We start from the raw sequence: 15,389 nt of genomic DNA on the forward strand, positions 1-15,389 counted from the left end.
CGGTACTCGCTGTCTCCCTCGAAAAATATAACGAGCAAGCAAATAAGCGCAATTGTGGCTGACCTTAATACATACTGGCAAGCTATTTTAAATGGAGTGTTTGGGTTTACAAATTACAAGGATTATTTTGATGGAGAACGCGGAATACTGAGTTGGACCAAAAATTTTGTATGCTACCACAAACGCTCTATAGATGGCTGCGGTAATCTAAATTATTGCAAAATAAGTTTATTATTTAAGCCCAGATTGGCGGCTATTCTTGGATTTATTCCTAATCATTACTATGATATATTCGTCACGGATGAGTGCGACATAATCCAGCCCGATGACGCGCTTTGCTAGTGAACAACATTTTAGCCTCTCCCTACGGTGGGAGTAACAATTATTACTCAGTGCAAAGACCTCTGTATAAAAAGTTGGCGAAGAACGCTATAGATTCAGTGGCGGTAGTGGTGACGGATCAGTATGGACGAAAAATATACTTTGAAGAAAACCGCTCGGCCACGATCGTCTTGCACATTACACCCACCCACCCTCTCTTTTAAAATCAGTGGGCCAGCAAAAAAACGCTCACTCATGGCGAGACTTTTGCCATGGAAGAGTGTTATGGGGAAGACCTTATCGATTTATTTCCCCGCGAGCGAGGAGGGAGGATATTTGTGGCCGGTGCGTCAGGATCTGGGAAGACACAGCTAGTGACGCGACTTGTGCGGAAATATTGTGACAAATTCTATCGAGTTCTTATTTGCGGTAAAGCACATCATCCCATTCAAGACTTGCCAGAGCTGCAAAATAAAGTAATACTTAGTAAGGACATTATAGACCCAGAACAGGAAATTGATCTCTGTCAGAAAAATAAATCTATGTTAGTAGTATATGACGATAACTTTTTACGCGCTGCCAATGATGAAAGCGTCGCCAACGTTTTTATTAAAGGCAGACATCTTGGCCTTAGCTCCATACTCATTTCTCAGAACTTATTTATGCAGGGAAAGTATGCGCGAAGCATATCCCTCAATTGCACTCATTTCGTTTTGCTTAAACAAAGAGATCTTGGTCAAATTGAACTTCTAGGTCGTCAATTGTATGGTCGTGACAGAGCCCAGGCATTTCTCAGTATCTACAAGCGAGCTGTTGCGGGAAAACCATTGACGTCTGCATAACTACCCCGAGGTCCTATCACTGAGATCAAATATAGCGAACGACGGCTCCTGTGAGGTTGTAAGACACGTCTTTTAAAGTCACTTTATGAAGACCCTCAAGTACCTGGAGGCTTAAGTGAGTGAGGCCTTTATTAAGCAGCGAGAGCCATTGAACCCGACGTTTCTATGCGCGATGTTGAACAGTTTATGGAAGGTTGCAGAACACACACATTACATAAGATACAACCCCATAAGTTTAAGCGACGCTATTCTCAGTCCCAAACCGCGAGTTATCATAGCAGCAGATCTCGCGGACATGAAAGAATTGTCCCGCTTTAATGGAGGTCATAATTACATCTTAGTCTGCGTTGATGCATTTTCAAGGTACGCCAAAGCCCTGCCTCTTAAACGTAAAGATGCAAAATCGATGGTAATGGCAATGAAGACATTGCTAGAGGAAGACGCTGCTTTCAGTGGGGTCTCTAGGCTCTGTGTTGACCGAGGCAAAGAGTTCTATAATCGTCCACTTCAAACCTATTTGCAAAGTAAAGACATAAAAATGTACAGCGTTTACTCCCAAGAGATAAAAGCAGCCTTGCTGAGCGATTTATCAGAACTCTGAAAGGTCGAATATATAGGTATATGACAGCTCACAATAAACTCGAGTATATTTCCATCTTGCAGAAGGTACGCCTCACGCACGTCTAGGAAAACCCCAGCCGAAGTACATGCCATGAAGGACCCGCGAGGAATCATTCGTCAGTTTAAGAAAATGCATAATTATAAAAACAGAGAAAAGCGTCAAGGTAAAGCCAGTCGTGTGCTGAACATCGGGGACTACGTTCGACTCGTGGGCGCGGATAAAGCTTCTAAATTTAACCGAGGCTTTCATATCCAAAACACAGAAGAAATATTTAAAATTGCAAGCGTGGATTATCGACAGTCCCCATTGGGTTATACCTTGCAAGATTTATCCAATCAACCCATCCAAGGCTTGTTTTACAAAGAGGAGCTTATCAAAGTTCAGCTACCGGACGTTTTCCCCGTCAGCATAAAAAAATCGAGAGTGGTGAACGGTCGCAAACAATTTTTTGTATCTTGGTTGGGTTATGATCCGAGTCAAGACTGTTGGATAGACGCTCAAGATATTTCCTAATGACCTCGAATTCACCAACAAGAAGAAAAAAGCACCTCCCTCGCCTTTGTTCAGGATCTTGTTTTGTTGTTGGCTAAACTCTCCCCGACAAGCGGAAAAAGTAATTGCAGTGTTGAACAAGAAACATATAGATTGCTTGTCAGAAGTGTTTCTAAATTTCCTAAAAACTAATCTTACGCGAAATACAAAGATTGTGAAATCCCTGAACAAATATAAAAAACACATAAGGAAACTCGCCAACAAGGTAAGTACACTAAAAAAAATACTGCGAACACAGCGGGGCGGTGCTATACTCTCTGTGCTGTTACCTCTGGCAGCTAGTGTCATAACTGGTCTTTTAACAAAATGAAGGAATATTGTCTCATCCCGAAATCAACAGCAGAACAATTTTTACTCAAGTCTTCTACGGGGAGCCGTAACATAAAACGAAACAGAAAGACGGACGAGGAAAAAAAGAAAAGAGAGTGCGGAAACCGTTGTCGGGTTCGACGGTCAAGGCGTCAACTGCAGTACAAATATAAAGAGACGCGCGCTACAAGATGTATTAACCCCAAACAACCACCCGCCATCTATAGCGGCCATAGGTCCTCGCACGACGTTCCCCACCAATACTATCGATTCGAAACCCGCCATAGATAACAGGATTGATGTTAGAATGAAAGCAGCTCAAAGGGATTATGCCAAAGCTTTCTTAGCTCTCATGAAACATACTCCAGGAATTACATGGGATACAAACGGAAATCTTTTGAGCCCCATTAATAATTTTAACGTCATTGATATATTGCAAACCTTAAGTGACGTCAACAGCAAATTAGGCTTCAAAGCTGATGATATACCATTTATTAAAATGCTTTTCCACAACACAAACTTAGATCCCTCATTTATACGCAATAATAAGGCAAGGAAGCAACTGTTTGGAGGAGGAGGTGGGGAGGAAGGAGAAGTGCCTTCTTTCTCCGCCCCCGCGAGGATGCCGGGTATGACGTGGGAGAATTATCGCGTATAAAAAGGAGTTTGTTTTGGGGTGGGATATAGGCACTTGTGTGACCTCGCGGGACAGGGAGACACTAAGCGTGAGTAAGAGCGAGAATTAATATATATTTTTTCTATAAACATGTCAGACTATCCCATCATTCCTGTGAAGGGGCGAATGACCGATCGCCAGTTCATTGACGACAGTGTGTGTTTAGTAGCCACCATCAACGCCAGCAGTTTTAAACTTAGCGGTATAGCCAAGGACTTGGCTGAAGTAATCTCTTTGAAAATCGGAAACAACTATATAATTTGAACAGAGTCGTTTGGACAGACCGAATGTGGGGTCGCTGGTAGTGAAGGAACCACCCACGGAATCAAATTATCCCATTGTGGTGGGTATGGTGACTCAATTTTGTCAGGGTGAATCTGTAGAATATAATGACGTGTCAAGATATTTTATTGAAACCAGCAGAGATATGCATTATGTGAACGGTTTAATGTCGGACACCAAGCAAAGCAGACGCGATAATTTGAAATGTTGCCTCAATGAGCTTGGTGATTATGTAAAGCAGAAAAAAAACATTCGAAAAGTCATTTTTCCTACCGGCGTAGGACGAAGGGGAAAGATGGATCATGAATGGAACGTGGCCTACTTGAAGGAGCTAAGATCTTTTGCCCACCAACTAGATTTGAATAACGTTAAGGTAATGCTCTTGGGGCAGGAAGAGGACGAAGAATCTCGAAAGCCTCAACTGCCGGGGATGGGCGACAGACACGAACCACTGTGTAGCTATAAAATATCACGATTTATAATTTTTTAACTAGTGGTCATGCAGTCATCGTCGCGAACAGTGTTTCTTCCGCCTACGGAGGGTGAATTTTCAAGTCTTTTGAGTAGCTTTCCACATCAGGTGGGGGGTGGTTTTGGCAATATTCGAACTGTGCATTTCGCCCATCCTGCAAGACTACATCAAAGAGGTGGTGGTATTTTTAGTACGCTCGCAAACCTAGCCAAGAGTGTAATGCCCTTTCTATTCAGAACCGTTAAGCCCTCAGCGCTTAAGTTTACTCAAGATGTTATCCAGGATGTGAGCAGTGGACAAAGAAGTGTGAGAGGCGCTTTAAAGAAAAGAGGTATTGAAGCCTTAAGTGACGTAGGTGCTAGAATTATTAAAGGAGGAAAAAAAAGAAGAGTTACTTCGCGAAACAAGAAGAAGAAAAAAAAAATTAATAAAAGGAAAAGTGGTTGCAAGAGAAAGAACAGCGATGTGTTTGATATAATTTAGTAATGTGGAGGTGCGGTGGACACATGAAAAAAAAAAAAAAAGGGGAAGGTGGGAACATTCTGACCCGCGCGCGTGGGCTTGCCATTTTTTTTAGCGAGTGGTCTCTTATCAAGTTAACACGTCGCCCGCTCCCGCGACCAGTGTCTCTATTAGTATATAGCGGGCGACGAAAGCGACAACAGCATGGCCTCCGCCGCTCCCTCCGTTCCGATTTCTGATTATGCGCTCAGTGTGGTTGACGAATTCCCTAGAATCAACAGACAACGCCAGGTTGAGAGCTCTATTGCGTCTAAAACTCTTGTCGACATTTTACCTGTAAATTTGTCCAGCCACGCCCGGTTAAAAGATAAGTACCTAGAGTTCCGCGTGCCGGGGGTGAAGGGGGCATTTATCGATCTTGCTAAATTAATTCTTGAGTTGAAATTAAGTGTCACTCAAGCTGATGGACAAACAAAAGTCGAGGAGGCTGTCAATGTCGAACTCTGCAATGGCACTGCTAATACCATGTTCAAATCAATTCAGGTGTATGTAGGCGATCAAATGGTTGAAAGTAACCCATACTTTAATTACTGGTCATTCCTAAAAATGCTCACCAGCTTCTCCACGTTAAAACTCAAATCATTCGGAGAAATAGGAAACCTCCTCAAAGATAACAGGTTGGAGCAGGCGTAGCTGAAACCTATGACGCCGCATACTTCACTAGCCTTGGGAGCAAATACAAGAGACATTTAAAAGATATCAAAGATCACGGTCTTCATCTCACCTTCCCATTAATGTCGGACATTACTTTGATCAGTATTTATGCGACGACATCCCATTGAGAATAAGGCTTGAGTTAGCTAACGAAGCTTGGTATTTGAACACTGACGGCGATGGGAGTGCTGTGCGTGCCCATATTGATTTTGCTAAACTTTGGGTCACCAGACTCCAACCCTATCCGTCAGCATTGCTTGCATTAAATAAAGAATTAGAGACAGGAAAAATAACGCGTACAATATTTAACAAGACGTTATATAAATCTCTGGTTCTCGGCAAACAGCAGACAAGTATTGTCTGTGACCAAACTTGGGTAAATGTCATTCCAGAGCGTTTATATATCGTTATGGCTGACATGAGGGCCTTTTCGGGTGTATATAATAAAAATGGCTTGTATTTCAAGAATGCTGATTTGTCTGAACTAACAGTCTCTGTCAATGGTATGAATATGTATAAAAATACGGTTTCTTTTCCCCACGAGTGTACGCGAGTCTATTATGATATTTTAGATAGTTTAGGAGTAGAAAATGACACTTTGCTTGATTACGATAGCTTTAAGAAAGGAAGGACAGTGTTTGTTTTTAGTTTGTTACCGGAAGACATACGAGGCACAGTGCCTCTTGAACACAGTGGAAACTTACGCATAAGTCTTCAGCTTAAAAAAGGCTTGGATGAAAATTTAGTAATTATCTGTTTTGGGGATACAAAGGGAGTGTTGTCAATCAACTCGGAGAGGCACGTGTCTTGCGACACTAGAGCATAATGAATAATCAACAAATTATGAAAGCTCTACAAGGAAGACTTTATCACAATAATATATATTTCTTAGGCTGTCTTCCCGCTGACGATGAAATTAAATCTAATGAGTGAGTCAGACAAGCCCATTGTCTTTATTGCTAATGTGTTAGGCGCATCGCAAGCTTCGAAAATGGGTCACTGGGTGGTGTTCTATGTTAGTGATAAGTGTATATATTTCTTCGACACATACGCCCTGACCCCATCATTATATTCTAAGTACTTTCGAAGTTTCTTAAATAAGCATAAAGATTATCCTGTTTTTAAACTTGCCGCAAGATTACAGTCGGACAAAACTCTGGTGTGTGGCGTGTATTGCATTCAATTCGTATACTTATGTAATAAAATAGGCTTAGAGAGGACTAGTCAGTTTCTGAAAGATAATTATGATTTAGGAAATTTTTTGAAGAATGACAGAAAGGTGTTAACATATGCTTATAGAATGTTTAAAATGCCCCCATGTATAAAAACATTTTGTCAATCTAGTCAAGGACTGACTTACAAGCATTGTATTTCTAAGATATGTGGCTAACTTATTAAATGCTACAATGTGTGTGTGTGTGTGTGTGTGTAAAAAATGTAGAGAAGTAGCATGTAGCTTATTCATTTATGGCGTGTGTGTGCAATTATATGTAGTTATTAAGAACAGGATTTTTTTTTTTTTTTCGTGCGATGTGACCGGGTGGGTGTGAGTTTGTTCACGCTTTCCTATGTGTAAAAAAATGTAGAGAAGTAGTTTATAGCTTATTCATTTATGGCGTGTGTGTGTAGTTATATGTAGTTATTAAGAACAGGATTCTGTTTTTTTTTTTTTTTCGTGCGACGTGACCGGGTGGGTGTGAGTTTGTTCACGCTTTCCTATTGTTCGGAAGAAGAATGGCTTGTGGTTTTGGGCATGTGCGCGCGTGTTTGCATACATGTGTGGGCGTGTCCCCTATAGCCTGGGGTAGCCTCGGAAGAAGAAAAGGCTTGTGGTAGTGTGCAAATAACCCCGGGTAGCTTAGTCAGTCCCCTAACGTTGCGAGAGGAGCGTCATGGAGGAAGTCTTCGCCGTCATGAACTTACAACAACAACAACAACAACAACAGCCCCACGCTGCCGCTGCAACTCTTCATGCTGACGATGTTGACGATCAGATAATGGGTCAAGCCGCATTAGAAGTTGAAGCCATGGATAACACATCCCAAGCTGAAGCCGTGGATAACACATCACATCCCAGAAACGGAGGTGAGATATCCGCCTCTTGTATTTTTTAAGCGCTGGTGTGTGTATTTCTTATTCATTGTGTTTAAAAAAAACATATATATATTTCTTGTCATTTCAGCGGATGTTGGTGGTGGTGAGGTGGGGGATGTTCCAGAAACTCCCAAGTCTACCGGTGAACACATCACGGGCGAGTCATTGGGCAACAACAACCGCGGCGCGTTGGGAGGTGTCGGTAAAATGGGGCGGCGTGTGCTGAGGGAAGGACTTCTGCGACTTCTGAAGGATGTGATACCTCCATTACCAGTGTCTCATCTGAAGAACGACCCACCGGACAGCGTAACGCATAGTAAGTATTTTTTTATTCTTACAAGAGAGAGAGATTGATTTTTTTTTGTCTAATAATGTTTCTCTATCTTTTCATAAGTCCACGGCAACAACAACAGACACGCTTCGGTGATGGTGTGTCTTGACTCTCCGTCGGGCGCTGAACAGCGGAAGGAAGGAAGGATGGGGGAAGGAAAGGGAAGGAAAGGAAACGAAACGAAACGAAAGGAATGGAAAGGAAACTTCATTTGTATATGTACTCGTGTTGTCATCCTTTTATGGGCTGTCTTTGGGCATGTACGACATAAGTTTGTAATATGTCTCTTTCAATTAGGATTTATTTGGGGGAGGGAAAAAAAAAAAGGGTAGGATGGGTGGGTTTCCATTGTATTTCTTTGAGCCTGTACGGTGTGAGTTTGTAATATGTCTTTTTTATTGTGTGTTTTTGTTTTTAGGCTTAGCATGTATTTAGTCTGGATTAAGAAAGAACAAATTAGCCTGGATTAAGAAAGAACAAATAAAATAGACTAGATTAAGGTAATATAATAACTTGTCATACCATTTTTTTTCCACTATATTTCAATAAAAATGTATAAAATCTACTTTTCCCGTTCCTACCCCTCACTGAAAAGACAATCGATATAACTCCAGTCAATATGAAAATCAACAGTAACACACGCACACACACACACACACGCATATGCTGGCAAACTGAAAAATCAATAGCGGGTAGAGGGAGAGGGAGGGGTAGTGGTACCCTCAGACTGACCATCAAGTCACCGCTCGCGAGGGGTAGGGCATAGAGGGGGACACGCACACATGCTGGCAAACTGGAAAAAATCAATAGCGGGAGGGGAGAGGAGAGGGGAAAGGTAGCCACAGGCCTCCGCCCAACAAGTCACCGCTCGCTAACCGATCCTGCACGGTGCGAAAGGACCGATCCCCCGGCAGGAGGGTGACGCCCCGGCACGGTGCGAAAGGACGCCCCTAGCCGATCCCCCGGCACTGGGGCGAAAGGACGCCCCGGCACGGCGCGAAAGGACCGATCCCCCGGCAGGAGGGCGACGCCCCGGCACGGTGCGAAAGGACCGATCCCCCGGCAGGAGGGTGACGCCCCGCCACCGTGCGACCGGTCGCCCCTAACCGATCCCCTGAACAAGGCACCGCTCGTGCTAACCGATCCCCGGCAGGAGGGCGACGCCCCGGCACGGCGCGAAAGGACGCCCCTAACCGATCCCCCGAACAAGTCACCGCTCGCGCTAACCGATCCCCGGCAGGAGGGCGACGCCCCGGCACGGCGCGAAAGGACGCCCCTAACCAATCCCCGGCAGGAGGGTGACGCTCAGGCCTCCGGGGAGACACGATGGCGTGGAAGGTGGTGGGTGTTTGGGGTGGGGGGGGGTGGGGTGGGGGGGATGGTCACTTTGGGTTGTGACCACTCCCCGGTTGGGTAGTGGGGAGGTCCCCTCGGCGGCTGGCTGCCCGCGCGGCTGGCTGGCCGCCCGGCTGACTGGCCGCCCGGCTGCCCCGGCCGGGAAATTCGACGTATAACATTTTTCGACGTCATTTTTTTTTTGCTGCAAATTCTTGATTATGCTTGCGAATTATTTTGGTCCCGTCACTGTCACCATTACCTACTACTACCAAAGTGTAACTTGCAGATCGGATGAACCCATTCACGGCCATGAATGAAGAGGAATTTGTGGATCGCTTCAGGCTTAGAAAAAAACTTCAATGTATGATCTCATTGAATAAATTAGAGATCAGCTTCCTGCTCCACATGATTCAAGGGGTAATTATTTTCCTCATTAGAAGTATAGATGTAATGATCTTAATAATCTCACTGTACTATCTCTTGTGCATCTAACAAGTATATTTAGTCTACATTTATGTTCAGAAAGATGAAACAATATTCTATGCTTTAATGATATTATGGTATCACTATAATGTAGTATACATTGGAAGTTTTTTTTTTTTACATCTTGGCTTGTGGCGCCGGTAGGTTTGTTTTTGCAAGCAATACAAGTTTTCTGTCTTGTCAGGATGTCCCGTTCCACCACACCTCCAAACTCTGATTGCAGTGCGTTGTATGGCAAGTGGAAATCACCAGCTGACTTTAAGTGACTGCCATGTTGTGTCCCAGACAACAGTCAGCCAGTGTTTCAAGGTAGTGTCCAAAGCAGTCGTTAGTTTAATTAAGCAGGCGTTACATACAGCCACCTTCTGGAAATGACCTGCAACGAACTATTGAAGAATTACATGACATTGCTGGAATGCCAGGGGTAATTGGAGCAATTGACTGCACTCATATTGCCATACAAAGACCATCAGTGGAAAATCCAGAGGTTTTTAGGTGTCGGAAAAGTTATTTTTCATTGAATATCCAAGCTCTGTGTGGTCCGGACCTCCGCTTCCATAATGTAGTAGCCCGATGGCCTGGGAGTGTCCATGACAGTCGTATTTTTTAAAACAGTAGGGTCTGTGTGCAGATTTGGAGGTAAACTTATATCCAAGGTATTACCTACTTGGAGATGCTGGCTATTCTTTGAAAAAATATCTGTTGACACCAGTGGCATTTCCACATAATGCTCATGAGACAGCTTACAACAACAGTCATGTCCGTACTAGGAACACTATTGAACGGGTTTTTGGTGTTTTAAAGAGGAGATTTGCTTATTTAAGAAAAAAAGTTAGGACAACTCTAGACACAACTACAGCTGTTATAGTTGCAGCTATGGTGCTACACAATATTGCTGTGCAAACGATATTTGTTTTACCACAAGATGGAAAGGAAATCATCATTGATGACAATAACCTTACAAATGAGCTGCCGCAACAGAGACAGGCAAATGTGCAAGGCAGGTGGAAACGTCAGCAGATAATCAGGGATTATTTTTAAGATAGAATATGGACAATTTTAAAGGTAGCAACTAAACTACTATGCGTTTCAGGCGTCATGTCACACAGTTTTTCGAATATAACATTTTAACAAAGCGTCGGACAAGGATGGTATTTTGGAAGACGATGATTGAGACCCCGATCTAATTGGCAAAAATAGGCTTAGGTGCCAAATATGGATGATTACAACATTTGTAAGAGTAACTTTAAGGTAAGCTTCACTAAAATATACAGGCACGGGTAGCGAGGCTAGGTGCCATCATTACATACGCACCGCCTCTCATTCGTGACGTCCATGTGACGTGTAACTATGACGTAGTAGTCATCATCTCAACCGGCAGTTCTCTCTCTCTCTCTCTCTCTCTCTCTCTCTCTCTCTCTCTCTCTCTCTCTCTCTCTCTCACTCACACACACACACACACACACACACACACACACACAGTAACAATAGTTCAGCCACTGCACTATGTTATAATTATATTTACAGCATGTTGTTCCAAAGACGGTATTTTCCATGCAAAGGATAAGTAATTTCCTGCGAGTAAAACTTCTTCACAAATATATAATAATTTCAGATGAGCATCATCCCTATGTATAGGGCTGAACTAGTGTGTGTGTGTGTGTGTGTGTGTGTGTGTGAGAGAGAGAGAGAGAGAGAGAGAGAGAGAGAGAGAGAGAGAGAGAGAGAGAGAACTACCAGTTGAGTCAGTGATTATTACTACTTCATAGTAAAACTTGTTAAACAATTATTACTCCTCGGTGCTTAATAACCGCCACTACCACCTACACCAGCGACGAGAATGGTACAAAACGTTAGTCTTATTCATGCATTGCCTAACTTTGTAATAACTACCGATGAAGTCCTAAATGGACTCCAACCCCTTCAAACAAGCAAAAGCACAGGACCAGACAATGTATATCCTACACTACCAAGAGAAACAAAGAGCGAAATACTCTCTTCTCTCATAACCGTATCCAGTATCAAGGCCCACAGATAGAGCGGTCGACCTACGCGCAGCTCTAGGCAGCCGTTGGGGGAAAAGGGGGGGGGGGGGGGCTAGTGACGTCAGCGGGTTCACCTACACGTGAACTGCCAGGTCTCTCTCTCTCCCTCAACTGTCAGAGCTCTCTCTCTCTTTGACCATTGTATCATTATCATATTTAATGATATCAATACTCTTGCTGTTATTAATTATTATTATTATTACTATTATTATACTCTTGCTGTTATTATTATTAATATTAATAAAGTGTTGCTGTTGTCGTTATTATTATTATTATTATTATTATTATTATTATTATTATTATTATTATTATTTCATTTTTACGTTACATATATAATTGAGGCAATTTATATCTACACAAGTAACTGAATGGGGACCTCTCAATAACTAGACATCAGAAATTTACTAATGGAATAGACTAAGGTGCAAAATTACCAGGAAAACAAAATTTTAATGGTTTTCATTTATTACATACTACATATTACATACTACTGTATATTACATCTTAACACTTACTATAACTTATTTATACAGGCTATTTTTTTTCCTACACCTGTTTTTTTAGTCATGTTTATTGACATAGGCTTTGTAATTTTCTTACCTTCTCTTTCCTACAGTTTTGTTTTTTACACAGGCTTTATCATTTTCTTTTCTGTTCCACAGTTTTGTTATTTTGATCTGTACATTTTCTCTGCACTGGGGTTTTCTTTGTTGTTAATTTTGAAATTTTTTTATGATATTCTTTTTTTCTAATACTTTTCTGTTCAGAATTATCATCCTGAAGAACACTGCACTTTATGAAATAAGCAAGGACATCCTCAGGTAAAGGCACAAATTTTACCATGTACTTTGTCAAGTTTTTTACAGCATTTTTTTCAGCTTTTAGTGAAGAAATTCCATGGTAACAATTAAACAATCTCTCCATGGTTTGTAACTTCCATGTATTACCATGCTTTGTAACACTGCATCCTAGGAATTCATACTGGGGAAATTTTTTACCAAGAAACCCCCAACATACCTGAGAGCCTCAGTCTCCATGGCTTCCTCGAAAGTCATACCTTGTACATCAAATGAAGGGGGTTCATCACATTTTAGCTCATCAGCATCCATTGTAAAAATCATTGCAGATGAGCAGAGCTCTTTATCTAAATTTTCAGTCTCAATGTTAGGAGCAATAGTATCTATTTCAGCAAGTGTTGCATCTGTAATATTGGTACTATCACATTCTTTTTCACTGTTATACTGGCATCCCATCAAGGCAATTTCTTTTCCAAGAAGATTGTTTTTAATCCTGTGCTTTATTTGCACAGGGGATGGGTGGTCATCTCTTCCTGCCATTTGTCTAAGACAGCAGAAAAAATGCTCCAAACAATCTTGGTTCAATCTGTAGGTCAGCAAGTAGGTTACATTGTATTTCTCCTTCAACATTTGGTACAGCTTTGAGAGGGATTTCGAAGAAAGTATAAGCCCTTTTTTGAAACTGATACAGGAAATTCTTCCCACCAACTCTCATTTCTTCTGCAGTCTGAATCATTTTTTTCCAAAATCTGATTTTGTTCTGCCAAATTTTGTCCATAGGCATTTCTGGAATATTTTTTTGAATCAATGGGTACCCTTGAATTAAAAAGATCAAACCACCTATCTGCCAGCAATATGAATTGACTAGTGGTATCCCAATCCTTACTCTTTAAGAGTCCTTGCTCACCAAAAAACTGTATAGTTTTGGCTGTTGTTTCAGACAACAGTTGTGCAGCAAGGCGAACATTCATTCTTTTAGGTCCTTTTACATCAATGTGCCTATCATTTAATTTGAATGTTGTCTTTAAGTCTTTCACAGTTCTCTTGATGATTTCACGGATGCATGAAGCTGTCACATTTTTGCATCCTTTGCTGCCATCCAGTTTAAAGCCTGAATCTAACAGATTATTTTTGATTAATTTGATGAGATGAGGGGCATCGGCAAATACAAAAATTTCGCGGTCATTGGTTGCTGGATTCTTAAAGCTTGGGTTTTCAGTGTTTACACCAAGTGTTTGTAGCAGCTTGAGATTTGTCGATCCCATGTCATATACCATAGCAACCACAATCAATCCAGCTTCTTCCACCTTAATAATTATGTCATTCAATATGTCTTTCGTCATGTTTGTGTCAAAGTTGTAATACACTAGTTGCTTCCAAGGGGTTGTCAATCCCCTTAACATAGCACATTGAAGTCTGTTTTTAGGTTCATATATTATATCACTGCCTTTCTCATACGTCCAGTCGGATGCAACACTAGTCTCATCAAATGACAACACACAAAGGCGCTCATAATCTGACATTTTTTTCATTTTTTTGGCTCAAAAGCTGAATCACTGGTAACAGCACACCAGGTTCAATATCTAGCTGTGACACACGGCGGTTAAGTGTACTATCAGATGGGAGAAGAAGATGTTTCTTTTCCCTCAGATATCTGTAAGCTTTTGGACTATAGCTGTGCAGTACCAGTGCTTCAGCAATATCATCATCAGTGTAATTTGCAAGTTGTTTGCCACTTACCATTGCATCAAACTGCTTATCTGAAAACAATTTCCCAAGTCCGTTCTGCATATCAGACACACCCCTTTGGTATGACGCTTTAATTTTACCTTTTAAGATTTTTTTTCTTTTTCCTATTTTTTTTGCTCATTAAGCAGAGCTGTTTTTTCCCGTTTTAAACTATCTACCAGTTGCTGAAGTTTTGCATTAACCTCAGTCAAGTGGGCAATATATTCATTTAGGTTACCGGTACCACTGACAGGCTGTGAAGGCTTGCATATATTTGCATTAGTTAAAGGCTTCGAAGAACCTGCAACTGCAAGACAGTCAGAAGGTCGATTTTCTTGCAACACAGATGATACCATCTTCTTACCCAGGCATTGTGCATTTCCTAAAAACTCAATGATGTTCTGTATATTAGTAGCTGAGAGAGAGAGAGAGAGAGAGAGAGAGAGATTTAATGATCGAGACGGGAATAGATGCCACTCAGGTTTTTTTTAATTACATTAAACAATAAGAATAGTAACACTTATTACTTGCCTTCTTACATTAACAATAAAAAATATTAATACTAATTTCTTGCTTGCATAATAATTATCTGAATAAGAGTTATGGATCACATTTACAAAATTGTGATGAATGAATTGATGTAAAAGTATTAATGGGAATTCCCATTCCTGTGACCAGTTTCCTGTGTTAGACATCCACACAATATGCCACATCATCATAAATAATTATCGCATTATTTCTACTCCTACCAAAAATACAAAGAGGATACACTGGCACAAAATATTGACATTGAGCAATTTAATATAATAATATTCTGAAGCAATCTCACCTGTATCTGATGGTAAATGTAGTGTTGGAACTGTTCCAGGCTTGAATTCTTTGCAACTTGGAGGCACCGGTTTCCCAAGTAGTTCATATTTTAGATTTCTTTTAAATGCCGACTGTTCAAAATGCTTGCTGCATACCCGCTGTGTCATGGGGTTGAAATGATAATTCCTCCCACACAGCTGTATCCATCTGTCTTGAGTCTCTATGTTTCGGAAAGCGAAAATAATGATAATTTGATTTTCCTTTTGAATAATTGTAACAGTCACGCACTGCACAACTCGGCCTTGTGACCGATGTTGGCGCGGAACAGAGAGAGAATGGGAGAGAGAGACGCACCTGAACACCTGCCCGGCAGCTTGCTAACTGACCCAAGGTCCCCACTCAGACCTCTTGTGAACCCGCTGACGTCTCGGATGCGCAGATCATAAAAATTTCGAACGCTCGTAGGTCGACCTCTCTATCTGTGGGCCTTGTCCAGTATGTCCTTGCGACA

At 41.6% G+C, this 15,389-nt stretch overlaps 1 pseudogene; it reads right to left on the reverse strand.

The window, feature by feature from the left end:
• LOC127000962 (arrestin homolog) overlaps positions 1–12,598 on the reverse strand; it is a 36,626-nt pseudogene extending 24,028 nt beyond the window's left edge.
• Between the last annotated feature and the right edge of the window lie 2,791 nt (positions 12,599–15,389).

This window comes from Eriocheir sinensis, chromosome 19, assembly GCF_024679095.1.
Source record: "Eriocheir sinensis breed Jianghai 21 chromosome 19, ASM2467909v1, whole genome shotgun sequence".
NCBI classification, from domain to species: domain Eukaryota; kingdom Metazoa; phylum Arthropoda; class Malacostraca; order Decapoda; family Varunidae; genus Eriocheir; species Eriocheir sinensis.